Raw genomic sequence first — 14287 nt, 5'->3', positions numbered from 1 at the left:
ATAATTCTAAAACTGAGAAAGATATTGCTAGACGTTTGTAATGTGTCCATATAGTAAATTAGTATCTAGTGGGTAGACCATTTGGTTAAAGGGGAAAATAGCCTAATGAGAAAAGCGTCTAATCAGCAATGGCATTTTAAATAATTGCCATTTTATTTCACAACTGACAACATTTACAATCAAGAAGTGTTGACATGGTAAAATAATAGAGTACATTTTATTAAAAGATGGGTATGTTATTCACTAAGATGGTTTATATTTAGGATAATGTTTAGCAGCTTTGTCATGTTTGAAAACATATTTTACATGTGATGAGGCCACACAGGGCCAGAGATTTGTGATAATCTGACATATCCAAAAAGCCCACTAGATGAATATGATTCACTTGTAAATTCCATAATTTACCAATGTTTGTATTTGTTATGGATCCCTATTAGCTGCTAACAAGGCAGCAGTTACTCTTCATGGGGTCCAGCAAAATAAAGGCAGTTCTATACAATAAATCTTACATTACTAAACAGATTTAACAACATTAAGGGTTTGCCCTCAGGCCACTACTCTACTACCACATATCTACAACACAACATCCATGTGTGTGTGTCTATAGTGCATATGTTATTGTGTCTGTGCCTATGTGTCTCTTCACAGTCCCTGCTGTCTCATAAGGTGTATTTTTATCTATTTCTTAAAATCTGATTTTACTGCTTGCATGAGTTGCTTGATTTGGAATAGTAGCCATGTCATGGCTCTATGTAGTACTGTGCACCTCCCATAGTCTGTTCTGGACTTGGGGACTGTGAAGAGACCTGGTGGCATGTCTTGTGGGGTATGCATTGGTGTCTGAGTTGTGTAGTGATGAAGTCAATCTCTCCTCTACTCTGAGCCATGAGAGATTGAAATTCATAAAATTAATGTTAGCTCTCTGTGTACATTTAAGGGTGAGCCGTGCTGCCCAGTTCTGGGCCAATTGAAATTTTCCTAAGTCCTTTGTGGCACCTGACCACACGATTGGACAGAAGTCCAGGTGCGACAAAACAAGGGCCTGTAGAACCTACCTTGTTGATAGCGTTGTTAAGAAGCCTGAGCAGTGCTTTATCAGGGACAGACCTATCCCCATCTTAGCTACTGTTGTAATAATATGTTTTTACCATGACAGAAGTTTATTCTCAACTTGTTACATTTCCACATTATTCATTACAAGGGTTTAGTGTTTTAATTTTATGTCCCAAATATAATGCCTTTAACTTATTTCTTGCCACCCATTCTGAAACTGACTGCAGCTCTTAAGTGTTGCAGTGATTTCACCTGCTGTGGTAGCTGATGTGTATAGTGTTTCCTGATCTCATGACCTGGTCAGGTTTAACTCTGGGTCCTATTCGCAGGCCATGACAAAATATTATTGTTTTCGATAGCTTCCCCTTTCATCTGTGCTATGACTATAGGACTGAGGGTTTTCTTGTCAGGTTATGTGGATTGGAAACACTCCTGGCCTAAGGTGGATCAAACTCTTTCAAACTCCCATAAACCTTGCTGTTACTCATTCTGAATCTGACACCAAAAGAGCCAGAGACTATACTTCAGAATACTCTTGTGTTTAATTAACTTCCATAGCAGGGATGAGCGTTATGCAAAGAAAAGTTACAATGTCTTTAAATATATATTTCCCTCTATGCACAATGTTAAGCAATGGACAGACAGGTTTAAATTTTATGACATAATACCTATTATTTGTTCATCTGATTACAGTGCTCTTCTACAATTATTCATTCTAGGAGATTTATGAAAGGCAGAGTTACAATGAAGACAGTACACGTTGTAACCACTTTTTTTAATGCTCAAGTCATAAAAGCACTAACCTATTGTTGTCCTGGTCTCCATCGGGTCCACAAGAAGTATGTTTACTAAGGCTCACTATAGGAACTGATTTCTTATCAAATCCAGTTATTCAATCATTAAATCAACTTCTTTCAACATTTTCATTGAAAATAATATCCCCTTTTCATGAAGTAGATTTTATTGAATGTCATTCATTCTATTGCACTATTCTAACCAAACATGCATTACCAGTTCATATCAGTAGGTGTCACTATGCACTAGCTAGTCGAAAAAGACTGATGCAATGATAGCTGCCTGTCTCTGTATATGTGAAAGTTCTGGTTGTGTTAGCTGGAATCCATCAATTCATTCTTTCTGAATTAGCCATTCATGTGTTATGGTTGGACAAACGTGTTGATTTCTTTTTCCTTTTTAAGACAGTGAAATTTGCACGACAAACATTTGTAAATAACCACCAGAGGTGGGAATAAAATACCAACAAAGCCTACACGTCTCACTTCTGGTTCCCGTGACATGCATTGAAACATGGCTTTATTTTGCAAAATATCTGGAATGCATTTCAAATAACAGGTGTGCCATCGTAAATGTTAATTTGTGGAATTTCTTTCCTTCTTAATGCATTTGTGCATTAAGGTTGGGGTGGTATACAGAATATAGCCCTATGTGGTAAAAGACCAAGTCTATATTATGGCAAAAGCAGCCCAAAAAGCAGAGAAATGACAGTCCATCATTACTTTAAGACATGATGGTCAGTCAACACATTCACCCAACCTCAACCCAAAACACAGATAAAGCAACACCTCACGGCACAAAGCCTCTCCCTTATTTGACCTAGATAGTTTGTGTGTATGCATTGATATGTAGGATACGTGTGCCTTGAATTTTTTTTCATGTAGTTCTGTCCTTGAGCTGCTCCTGTCTATTGATATTCTGTATTGTTATGTTTCGTGTGGACCCCAGGAAGAGTATCTGCTGCTATCGCAACAGCTAATGGGGATCCTAATAAAATACCAATTACCAAATTGTGATGGTTTAGGATGAGTTGGACTGCAGAATGAAGGAAAAGCAGCCAACAGGTGCTCAGCATATGTGGGAACTTCTTCAAGACTGATGGAAAAGCATTCCAGGTGAAGCTGGTTGAGAGAATGCCAAGAGTGTGCAAAGTTGTCATCAAGGCAAAGCGTGGCAACTTTGAAGAATCAAAAGTGTTTAACACTTTTTTGGTTACTACATGATTCTATATGTGTTTTTTCATAGTTTTGATATCTTCACTATTATTCTACATTGTGGAAAAATGTAAAAATAAAGAAAATTATCCTGTCTTATCTGTATGCTCCAATCCCCCCCCCCCCACACACACACACACCAGAGGACCTGAGCCCTATGACCATGCCTCAGAACTACCTGGCCTGAAGACTCCCCAGTCCACCTGGTTGTGCTGCTTCTCCAGTTTCTGCTGTTTTGCCTGCAGCTATGGAACTCTTACCTGTTCACCTGACATGTTACCTTATCCCGGGACCTGCTGTTTCGTTTCTCCTCTGTCTCTATCGACCTCTCAACCTTTGAATGCTCGGCTATGACAAGCCAACTGACATTTACTCCTGAGGTGCTGACCTGTTGCGTCCTCTATAACCACTGTGATTATTAATTGCCCCTGCTAGTCACCTATGAACGTCTGAACATCTTGAAGAACCATCTGGCCTTAATGGCCTTATACAGTGCATTCAGAAAGTATTCAAACCCCTTGACTTTTTCCACATTTTGTGACTTTAAAGCCTTATTCTAAAACTGCTTAATTGTTTTTTTCCCCTCATCAGTATACACACAATACCCCATATTGGCGCAGCAAAAACAGGTTTTCAGACATTTTTGCAAATCTTTATAAAAATAAATAAATACGGAAATATCACATTTACTTATGTATTCAGACCCTTTACTCAGTACTTTGTTGAAGAACCTTTAGCAGCGATTACAGCCTGGAGTGTTCTTGGGTATGACATTACACGCTTGGCACACCTGTATTTGGGGTGTTTCTCCCATTCTTCTCTGCAGATCCTCTCAAGCTCTCAGCTCTGTCAGGTTGGATGGAGAGAGTCGCTACACACCTACTTTCAGTTCTCTCCAGAGATGTTCGATCGGGTTCATGTCCGGGCTCTGGCTGGGCCACTCAAGGACATTCAGAGACTTGTCCTGAAGCCACTCCTGCGTTGTCTTGGCTGTGTGCTTAGGGTCGTTGTCCTGTTGGAAGGTGTACCTTTGCCCCCAGTCTGAGGTCCTGAATGATCTGGAGCAGGTTTTCATCAAGGATCTCTCTGTACTTTTCTTTCTTCATCTTTCCCTCGATCCTTACTAGTCTCCCAGTCCCCTGCCGCTGAAAAACATTCCCACAGTATGATGCTGCCATCACCATGATTCACCGTAGGGATGGTGCCAGGTTTCCTCCAGACGTGACACCCTGCGTTCAGGCCAACGAGTTCATTCTTGGTTTCATCAGACCAGAGAATCTTATTTCTCATGGTCTAAGTGTCACGCCCTGATCTGTTTCACCTGTTCTTGTGATTTTCTCCACCCCCTCCAGGTGTCAATTATTTTCCCTGGTGTATTTATCCCTGTGTTTCCTGTCTCTCTGTGCCAGTTCGTAATATCAAGTCAACCAGCGTGTTTTTCTCATGCCCCTGCTTTTTCTTATCTCTTTTTTGCCTGTCCTCCTGGTTTTGACCCTTGCCTGCCCTGACTCTGAACCTGCCTGACCTCGAGCCTGCCTGCCACTCTGTACCTCCTGGACTCTGACCTTGTTATGATCTTTTTGCCTGTCCACGACCATTCTCTTGCCTGCCCCTTGGATACTAATAAATATCAGAGACTCAAACCATCTGCCTCTCGTGTCTGCATCTGGGTCTCACCCTGTGCCCTTATACTAAGAGTCCTTTAGGTGCCTTTTGGCAAACTCCAAATGGGCTGTCATGTGCCTTTTACTGAGAAGTTGCTTCTGTCTGGCCACTCTACCATAAAGGCCTGATTGCTGATGCAGAGATGGTTGTCCTTCTGGAAGGTTCTCCCATCTCTACAGAGGAACTAACCCCCTTAATAAGATAGATTTTTTTGTTGTTGTTAATATTCTGAACAAATATTGTAATCACTGTTCTGCAACATATGCTTCAACAATTAATGTATTTGCTGTGCTAGACCTAAGGGATAATGTTAGCTTCATAATTGTTCTTTTATGTTCAAAATCTAGAAAACCATGCCAGATTGCTAACTAAATTAGCTCTGGAGCATTTAATATGGCTATAAAAGAAAACAAAAATATGTTTGGAGATTTTGTATTACACATTTATGAATCATCTAAATGTTAGCATTAAACACTCAAGGCCTTTAAACACTTGTTTGACTTTAATTGTACAAATGTACCGCCTTTTAAGGTGTCTGACGGAGTTGACATAAATCCACTTAGTTGCATTTAATGAACAAATAGTTTGTTCCTTTACATGGTGTTAATAGCTGATACTTTGGTCTGTCAAAATATAAACTTCACATTTTGTTAATATTAAGACAAATATTTGTATATTAAAGTTGATTGTCCAATCTGTTAAGAATCCCTGAGCTCTAAAACAGCAACATTTTTGTATCTGACCCATGGCAAAAAAATCTTGATTGTAGCTACACTAGATATGATATAACCAAATATTGTTGTTATCCAGCATTTCTGGACATTACAGGTTTGCCTAATCAAAACACTGCAGTAGATTCTACAACTAACCTGGTATTGGCAGTACTCTCTTCATTCCCAATTCTGGAAACCAGATATCTTATACATGTCCTTGTCCAGTTGCAGGTGGTTCTAGAAGTACCAGAGAAAACGCAGATAGATAGCAAATAAAAATATATTTCTGAGTTTTCTCTAGTATTTGTGCATTTGCCTGTTGCCTTTTCTTTGTTGCCTTATACATTTTAGTGCAGGAGTATTCAACTCTTACCCAATGAGGCCTGGAGCCTGCTGGTTTTCTGTTCTACCTGATAATTTATTTTTTATTGTTTTCTCAAAGATGGCGTAGCAGTCAGGCATCTTTTGTCTTCGTCTTGTCATGTTCCTTGTATATATTTGTATATATTTTTTTTAAATCTTTTTTTCCTCACATATATTTTTTTAATATTTTTCTTAACCCCAACTTCAACATACTCTCCTGCATCCCGCCTCTCCCAAAGTGGTATGGATCTGCTATTTTCTTTACTTTAGAACCGGAACCCCCAACAGAAGCTAGCCAGCTAACTAACTACTAGCTAGTAGTCAGCTAGCCACAGCTAGCGGTCATCAGCTAACTTTTAGCCCGGACAACTCCTGCCAGTCTGCACAGCATGATTCAACCCAGAGCTTATCAGACTCCTTTTTCTCCATATCTCCGGAATCTTACCGCAAGCTCTGAACCTCTTCACCTGGATCATCGCAGCTAGCTAGCTGCTGTCCTGATTGGCTTCTCCTGGCTAACATCCCTGTCCCGAAGCAAGCACCAATTAGCCTGGAGCTAGCCTATGCTAGGCCCATCTCCCGGCTAGCTGAAGAGGTCCATCAGCCACTCCTTGGGCTACAATATCTATTTTGCCAATTGGCCTGGACCCCTTTTATTGCCGATACGGAGGCCCGCCGATCCATCAGGACTGGACAACCGACGTAATCCGCCTGGTGTTTTTCAACAGGCTCCTCCGTCGCGACATCCCCTGAATGCCCATCTGCTAGTTGCGGCCCGTTAGCTGTCTAGAGCATACCGGTTTGGTAGCTGAAGTGGTCCATCAGTCAATTTCTTAGGCTACTATACCTATTTTAACAATTGGCATGGATCCTTTTACTACACAGACCCCTGCTGATAAATCACAACTGGTTTGCCGACGTAACCGCATGAGGGGGCGACAACAGACTTCTTCCGTCGCGACGTACCTCTAAGGCCCTTCTGTTGGCCTGCTAGCCCCGGCCCGCTAGCTGTCTGAATCGCCTTGTCTCCAGCCCGTCCAGCTACTCATTGGACCCTACGATCACTCGGCTATGCATGCCTCTCCCTAATGCCAATATGCCTTGTCCATTGTTGTTTTGGTTAGTGATTATTGTCTTATTTCACTGTACAGCCTCCAGCCCTGCTCAGTATGCCTCAGCTAACCCTCTTGTCCCACCTCCCAAACATGAGGTGACCTCACCTGGTTTAATTGATGTCTCTAGAGACAATACCTCTCTCATCGTCACTCAATGCCTAGGTTTACCTCCACGGTATTCACATCCTACCATACCTTTGTTTGTACATTATGCATTGAATCTATTCTACCGCGCCCAGAAACCTGCTCCTTTTACTCTCTGTTCCAAACGTACTAGACGACCAGTTCTTATAGCCCTTAGCCGTACCCTTATCCTACTCCTCCTCTGCTCCTCATGTGATGTAGAGGTTAATCCAGGCCCTGCAGTGCCTAGGTCCACTCCCATTCCCCAGGCGCTCTCATTTGTTGACTTCTGTAACTGAAAAAGCCTTGGTTTCATGCATGTTAACATTAGAAGCCTCCTCTGTAAGTTTGTTTAATTCACTGCTTTAGCACACTCTGCCAACCCAGATGTCCTAGCCGTGTCTGAATCGGCCACCAAAAACACTGAAATTTCAATCCCTAACAATAACATTTTCTGACAAGATAGAACTGCTAAAGGGGGCGGAGTTGTAATCTACAGCAGAGATAGCCTGCAGAGTTCTGTCATACTATCCAGGTCTGTGCCCAAACCATTTGAGATTCTACTTTTAAAAATCCACCTTTCCAGAAACAAGTCTCTCACCGTTGCCACTTGCTGTAGACCACCTTCTGCCCCCAGCTGTGCCCTGGACACCATATGTGAATTGATTGCCCCCCATCTATCTTCAGAGCTTGCGCTGTTAGGTGACCTAAACTGGAACATGCTTAACACCCCGGCCATCCTACAATCTAAGCTTGATGCCCTCAATCTCAGACAAATGATCAATGAACCTACCAGGTACAACCCCAAATCCGTAAACACAGGCACCCTCATAGATATCATCCTAACCAATCTGCCTTCCAAATACACCTCTGCTGTCTTCAACCAGGATCTCAGTGATCACTGCTTCATTGCTTGTGTCCGTAATGGGTCTGCGGTCAAACGACCACCCCTCATCACTGTCAAACGCTCCTTAAAACACTTCAATGAGCAGGCCTTTCTAATCGACCTGACCGGGGTATCCTGGGAGGATATTGACCTCATTCTGTCAGTAGAAGATGCCTGGTTATTCTTTAAAAGTGCTTTCCTCACAATCTTAAATAAGCATGCCCCATTCAAAAAATGTTGAACCAGGAACAGATACAGCCCGTGGTTCACTCCAGACCTGACTGCCCATGACCAGCACAAAAACATCCTGTGGCGTACGGCATTAGCATTGAATAGCCCCCGCGATACGCACTTTTCAGGGAAGTTAGGAGCCAATATACATAGGCAGTTAGGAAAGCAAAGGCTAGCTTATTCAAACAGAAATTTGCATCCTGCAGCACAAACTCCAAAAAGTTCTGGGACACTGTAAGGTCCATTGAGAATAAGAGCACCTCCTCCCAGCTGCCCACTGCACTGAGGCTAGGAAACACTGTCACCACCAATACAATCCCAATAATTGAGAATTTCAATAAGCATTTTTTTACGGCTGGCCATGCTTTCCACCTGGCCACCCCTACCCTGGTCAACAGCCCTGCACCCCCCACAGCAACTCCCAAGCCTCCCCCATTTCTCCTTCACCCAAATCCAGATAGCTGATGTTCTGAAAGAGCTGCAAAATCTGGACCCCTACAAATCAGCAGGGCTAGACAATCTGGACCCTCTCTTTCTAAAATTATCCGCCGAAATTGTTGCAACCCCTACTACTAGCCTATTCAACCTCTCTTTTGTATAGTCTGAGATCCTCAAAGATTGGAAAGCTGCCGCGGTCATCCCCCCTCTTTAAAGGGGGAGACACTCTAGACACAAACTGCTACAGACCAAAATCTACCCTACCCTGCCTTTCTAAGGTCTTCGAAAACCAAGTTAACAAACAGATCACCGACTAATTCGAATCCCACCGTACCTTCTCCGCTATGCAATCTGGTTTCCGAGCTGGTCATGGGTGCACCTCAGCCATGCTCAAGGTCCTAAACGATATCATAACCGCTATCGATAAAAGACAATACTGTGCAGCTGTATTCATCGACCTGGCCAAGGCTTTCGACTCTGTCAATCACCACATTCTTATCGGCAGACTCAACAGCCTTGGTTTCTCAAGTGATTGCCTCGCCTGGTTCACCAACTACTTCTCAGACAGAGTTTAGTTTGTCAAATCGGAGGACCTGTTGTCTGGACCTCTGCCAGTCTCTATGGGGTGCCACAGGGTTCAATTCTCGGCCCGACTCTTTTCTCTGTATACATCAATGATGTCGCTCTTGCTGCTGGTGATTCTCTGATCGACCTCTAAGCAGACGACACCATTCTGTATACTTCTTGCCCTTCTTTGGACTGTGTTAACTAACCTCTAGACGAGCTTCAATGCCATACAACTCTCCTTCCGTGGCCTCCAACTGCTCTTAAATGCAAGTAAAAGTAAATGCATGCTCTTCAACCGATCACTGCCCACACCTGCCTGCCCGTCCAGCATCACTACTCTGGACGGATATGACTTAGAACATGTGGACAACTACAAATACCTAGGTGTCTGGTTAGACTGTAAACTCTCCTTCCAGACTCACATTAAGCATCTCCAATCCAAAATGAAATCTAGAATCGGCTTCCAATTTCGCAACAAAGCATCCTTCACTCATGCTGCCAAACATACCCTCGTAAAACTGACTATCCTGCCGATCCTTGACTTCGGTGATGTCATTTACAAAATAACCTCCAACACTCTACTCAGCAAATTGGATGCAGTCCATCACAGTGCCATCTGTTTTGTCACCAAAGCCCCATATACTACCCACCACTGCGACTTGTATGCTCTCGTTGGCTGTCCCTCACATCATATTCGTCACCAAACCCACTGGCTCCAGGTCATCTATAAGTCTATGCTAGGTAAAGCCCGGCCTTATCTCAGCTCACTGGTCACCATAGCAGCACCCACCCATAGCACGCTCTCCAGCAGGCATATTTCACTGGTCACATCCAAAGCCAATTCCTCCTTTGGCCGCCTTTCGTTCCAGTACACTGCTGCCAATGACTGGAACAAATTGCAAAAATCACTGAAGCTGGAGACTCATAGCTCCCTCACTAACGTTAAGCACCAGTTGTCAGAGCAGCTCACAGATTACTGCACATGTACATAGCCCATCTGTAAATAGCTCATCCAACTACCTCATCCCCATACTGTTCTTTTTTCCCTTTGCACCCCAGTATCTCTACTTGCACATTCATCTTCTGCACATCTATCACTCCAGTGTTTAATTGCTAAATTGTAATTATTTCGCCACAATGGCCTATTTATTGCCTTACCTCCCTTTTCCTACCTCATTTGCACACACTGTATATAGACTTTTTTCTATTGTGTTATTGACTGTATGTTTGTTTATTCCATGTGTAACTCTGTGTTGTTGTTTGTGTCGCACTGCTTTGCTTTATGTTGGCCAGGTCGCAGTTGTTAATGAGAACTTGTTCTCAACTAGCCAACCTGTTTAAATAAAGGTGAAATAAAAACAAATTATTAAACAATTGTTCACACCTGTTGTCCCAGGTCTAAATCAATCCCTGATTAGAGGGGAACAATTTAAAAAAGCAGCGGAACTGGCTTCTAAGTCCAGAGTTGAGTTTGAGGGGTATAGTGCATTTTAGAGTTGAAGAGCACCAACCACAGATACACATGCTCTCTAGACCATCTCGAAGACTAAATTCAATATAGAATCAGTGTGACGAGGTGACAAAGAGATTGTTTTACTATTGTAACATGCAGTGAATAGAATTCTGTTGTTCTCTGGTTTAGAAATCAAACTCTGGTTCTCTCATTTCAGACCAAATTTTATACATTTTTCCCAGTTGTTTTTTTAGAGAACATTGTATTGCAAAGTATGCTACAGTATATGTGTAGGATATGCTGTGTTGGCTAATTTGCAAATGCAGCTTAGTTTTTAAACCTCCACTCTACCATACATGACACACACATCTTTCTATCTATATGCTTTTATTTGGCTTTCTAATAAAAGTACACGATTTAATGTTTCTTTAAGCTTGCAGCTAGTTACTTGAAAAGAGACATATAATAAGACCAAAACATGACAACAACAAAAAATGTCACTGACAGATAGCTAATAAAACACTAGCATGATGAGCAAGCAAATTGACATTTACAGTAGCAGGCTAGGCTAGTCAAATTAACATTGGCTGAGCTATGTACTCAGAATATTGAAAAATGTGCTTTCTCCGTTAAGCTATTTTAAAATCTGACACAGCGGTTGCATCCATGGGTAGTCAATCTATAATTCTTTAAATAATTATATATTTTGTCAATGTTTATGATGAGTATTTTTGTAAATTGATGTGCACATTCACTGGACGTTTTGGTGGGAATACATTTTCCTAACATCTAGCGTCAATGTAAAATGCTGTTTTTGGATATAAATATGAACTTTATCGAACAAAACATACATGTATTGTGTAACATAATGTCCTAGGAGTGTCATCTGATGAAAATCGTCAAAGGTTAGTGCTTCATTTAGCTGTGTTTTGGGTTTTATTGACACATGTCCTTGCTTGGAAAATGGCTGTGTGATTATTTTTGTCTATGTACTCTAACACAATCTAATGTTTTGCTTTCGCTGTAAAGCCTTTTTGAAATTGGACAATGTGGTTAGATTAAGGAGAAGTTTATCTTTAAAATGGTGTAAAATAGTTGTATGTTTGAGAAAGTTGAATTATGACATTTTGTTGTTTTTGAATTTTCCGCCCTGATATTTCACTAGCGTCCCACCTAGCCCATAGAAGTTAAGGGTTAAGGTTACGTCTAAGGTTAAGGTTTGGAGTTAAGTTACAGGGTTACGGTTAGGGTTATGGGAAGGGTTAGCTAACATGCTAAGCAGTTGCAAAGTATCTAAAAAGTAGTAAATAGTTGCGAAGTTGCTAATTAGCAAAAAGGCTGATGTTGTCCGTGATGAGTTACAAGCAACTTTTGGGTTGCTAGACGTTCGCCTTATATGCTCACCCAAACTTATCCTTTAAGCATGACACACCATTTAGTCAAAAAGTGATGCCCCTTTTCGCAAAAAAAAAAAAGGAATGCCAAGTATGTCACAGCCCTTTTTGTATCACCGGTTTAAGCATAAGTCAACTGTCACTCCCAACAGTCTGAAGAGGCTTTGACTCATTGTCTCCAAATCTTTGTTTGCTATCATAATGAAAACATAACACCATAAAGTGAGGTTCAGTCTAAAACAGTTGATCAAAGTAACATAGATAATCCTTGAAGTATGTGCCCTGCTCTCTGTTACTTTGATCAACTGTTCTAGACTGAACCTCACTTTATAGTGCAATGTTTTCATTATGAGAGCAAACAAAGAATAGGAGACAATGAGTCAAAGCCTCTTCAGACTGTTGGGAGTGACAGTAGACTTATGCTTAAACCGGTGTTACTAAAAGGGCTGTAACATGCTTGGCATTCCTTTTTTTTGTGAAAAGGGACATCACTTTTTGACTAAATGATGTGTCATGCTTAAAGGATAGGTTTGGGTGAGCATATAACGCGAACGTCTATCATCACAAAGGTTGCCCTTTAACCTAACTCCTAACCTTAGACTTAACCTTAACCCTTAACCCCTAGTCTAGCTAACTTTAGCCACCTAGCTAACGTTAGCCATAAAAAATTGGAATTCGTAACATATCATATGTTTAGCAAGTCGTAACATATTGTACGAATTACAATTCGTAAAATATAATACGAAATGGATGTTGGACATCCACAAATGAATACATACCATACAAAACATATCACACTAATTGGAATATCCCAAATTTACTTTCACTTTGTTACGTCTACCCCTGAGTCCAGGTTGTTCTAAGTGACCATATTTTAGCAGAAGGGCAAACATAGCATTAAAATAGCAATTGACAAAGAATTGTCTTAATTTTTTTACGCAATTCTTTTCTGTAATGTTAAACCCCGAGAACCTGTGTTAAGTTGTTAAAGTCATGACCGGGTCCATCATGTGACCAGCTGCAAAAAATGATAAACAGTAAGTAATACTATAAATGGTTACCCATTACATAACTCTTTCTATTGAAGTTCTGAAGGGTGACAGTGTTTTTAGTCTGTACTCTTTCCCCCTCCCCCTCTCTCCCTATTGCTCCCTCCCACTATTATTACTAGAGGCGCAACTTTGGTTTTAGATGTGGGGGGGACATATATTTATATATTTTTTGGGACGAATAAACACAGCAAACAGCCTACCCGACTGCTCGGATGCATTTGCATGGTCCTAAAGCACGCCGTTGCCTCGTTCTGTATCACATTCCAATTATAAAACTGGGGGGGGGGGGACGAAAATGCATGTCCCCCCTGTCCTCAGGGAAATTTGCACCCCTGCTAATTCCTGTCAGAACCTTCTGTTGTTTCTACTACAGTATGGACTGACTCAGGCTCTTCCCGGGCTGTATTTCTGCCTTGTCATTGTGACTCAGCATTCTGGAGTCTCAAGCAGATGCGGAAGATGAAGCGAGATGTTCCACTCCATCAATGGTTCTGTTTCAATGGAAGTCAAGGACTAAGCAGACAGCTATCGCATTGGTGTCTATGGAGAACACACCCCCCCCCCTTCAGCAGACAGTGGTAAATGGCCTGAGTGAACTACCTTCATTTATCCACCATCTTTGGCCTGAAGGCCATTCTTTTCCGCTATCACCGTGACAATGGTGGAAGGAGACTGGGTCTCATGACTGTGGAAACAGAGTTGAGCGGTGGTGAGTGGGTGAAAACGTGCTGAGACCAGGGAAAAAAGGGAAGAATGAGAAAACAGCAGTATCATATACTATGTAACTTACTAAGGCATTTTTAAACAAATAACTGTAATATGGTTGTTTCTGATGAATGTTGGAGGTAAAATACACCAACAACTTTCCTGATCATTTGGCCAATATACCCCAATCACAACTCAAATAACTATATTATCCAATATTTCTTTAAACTGTTGGTCTAACTAACAGTTTAGAAAATCACCACCAAACCCCTTGGTTTTTCACACTCAATAGTTTTCCGTGTGTATCAAGAATGGTCCACCTCCGATAGGGACATTCAGCCAATTTAACACAACTGTGGGAAGCATTGGAGTCAACATGGGCCAGCATCCCTGTAGAAGGCTGCTCTGAAGGAAAAAGGGGCGTTTGCAATGAAATATTAGGAAGTTGTTCTTAATGTTTTATACACTCAGTGTTTATATAAAAAAAGTATTTCCCCTTTTCTGATTCTCTCTATTTTTC

Source organism: Salmo salar, chromosome ssa03 (genome assembly GCF_905237065.1).
Source record: "Salmo salar chromosome ssa03, Ssal_v3.1, whole genome shotgun sequence".
In the NCBI taxonomy this organism is placed as follows: Eukaryota; Metazoa; Chordata; class Actinopteri; order Salmoniformes; family Salmonidae; genus Salmo; species Salmo salar.
This window is presented reverse-complemented; position numbering follows the sequence as displayed.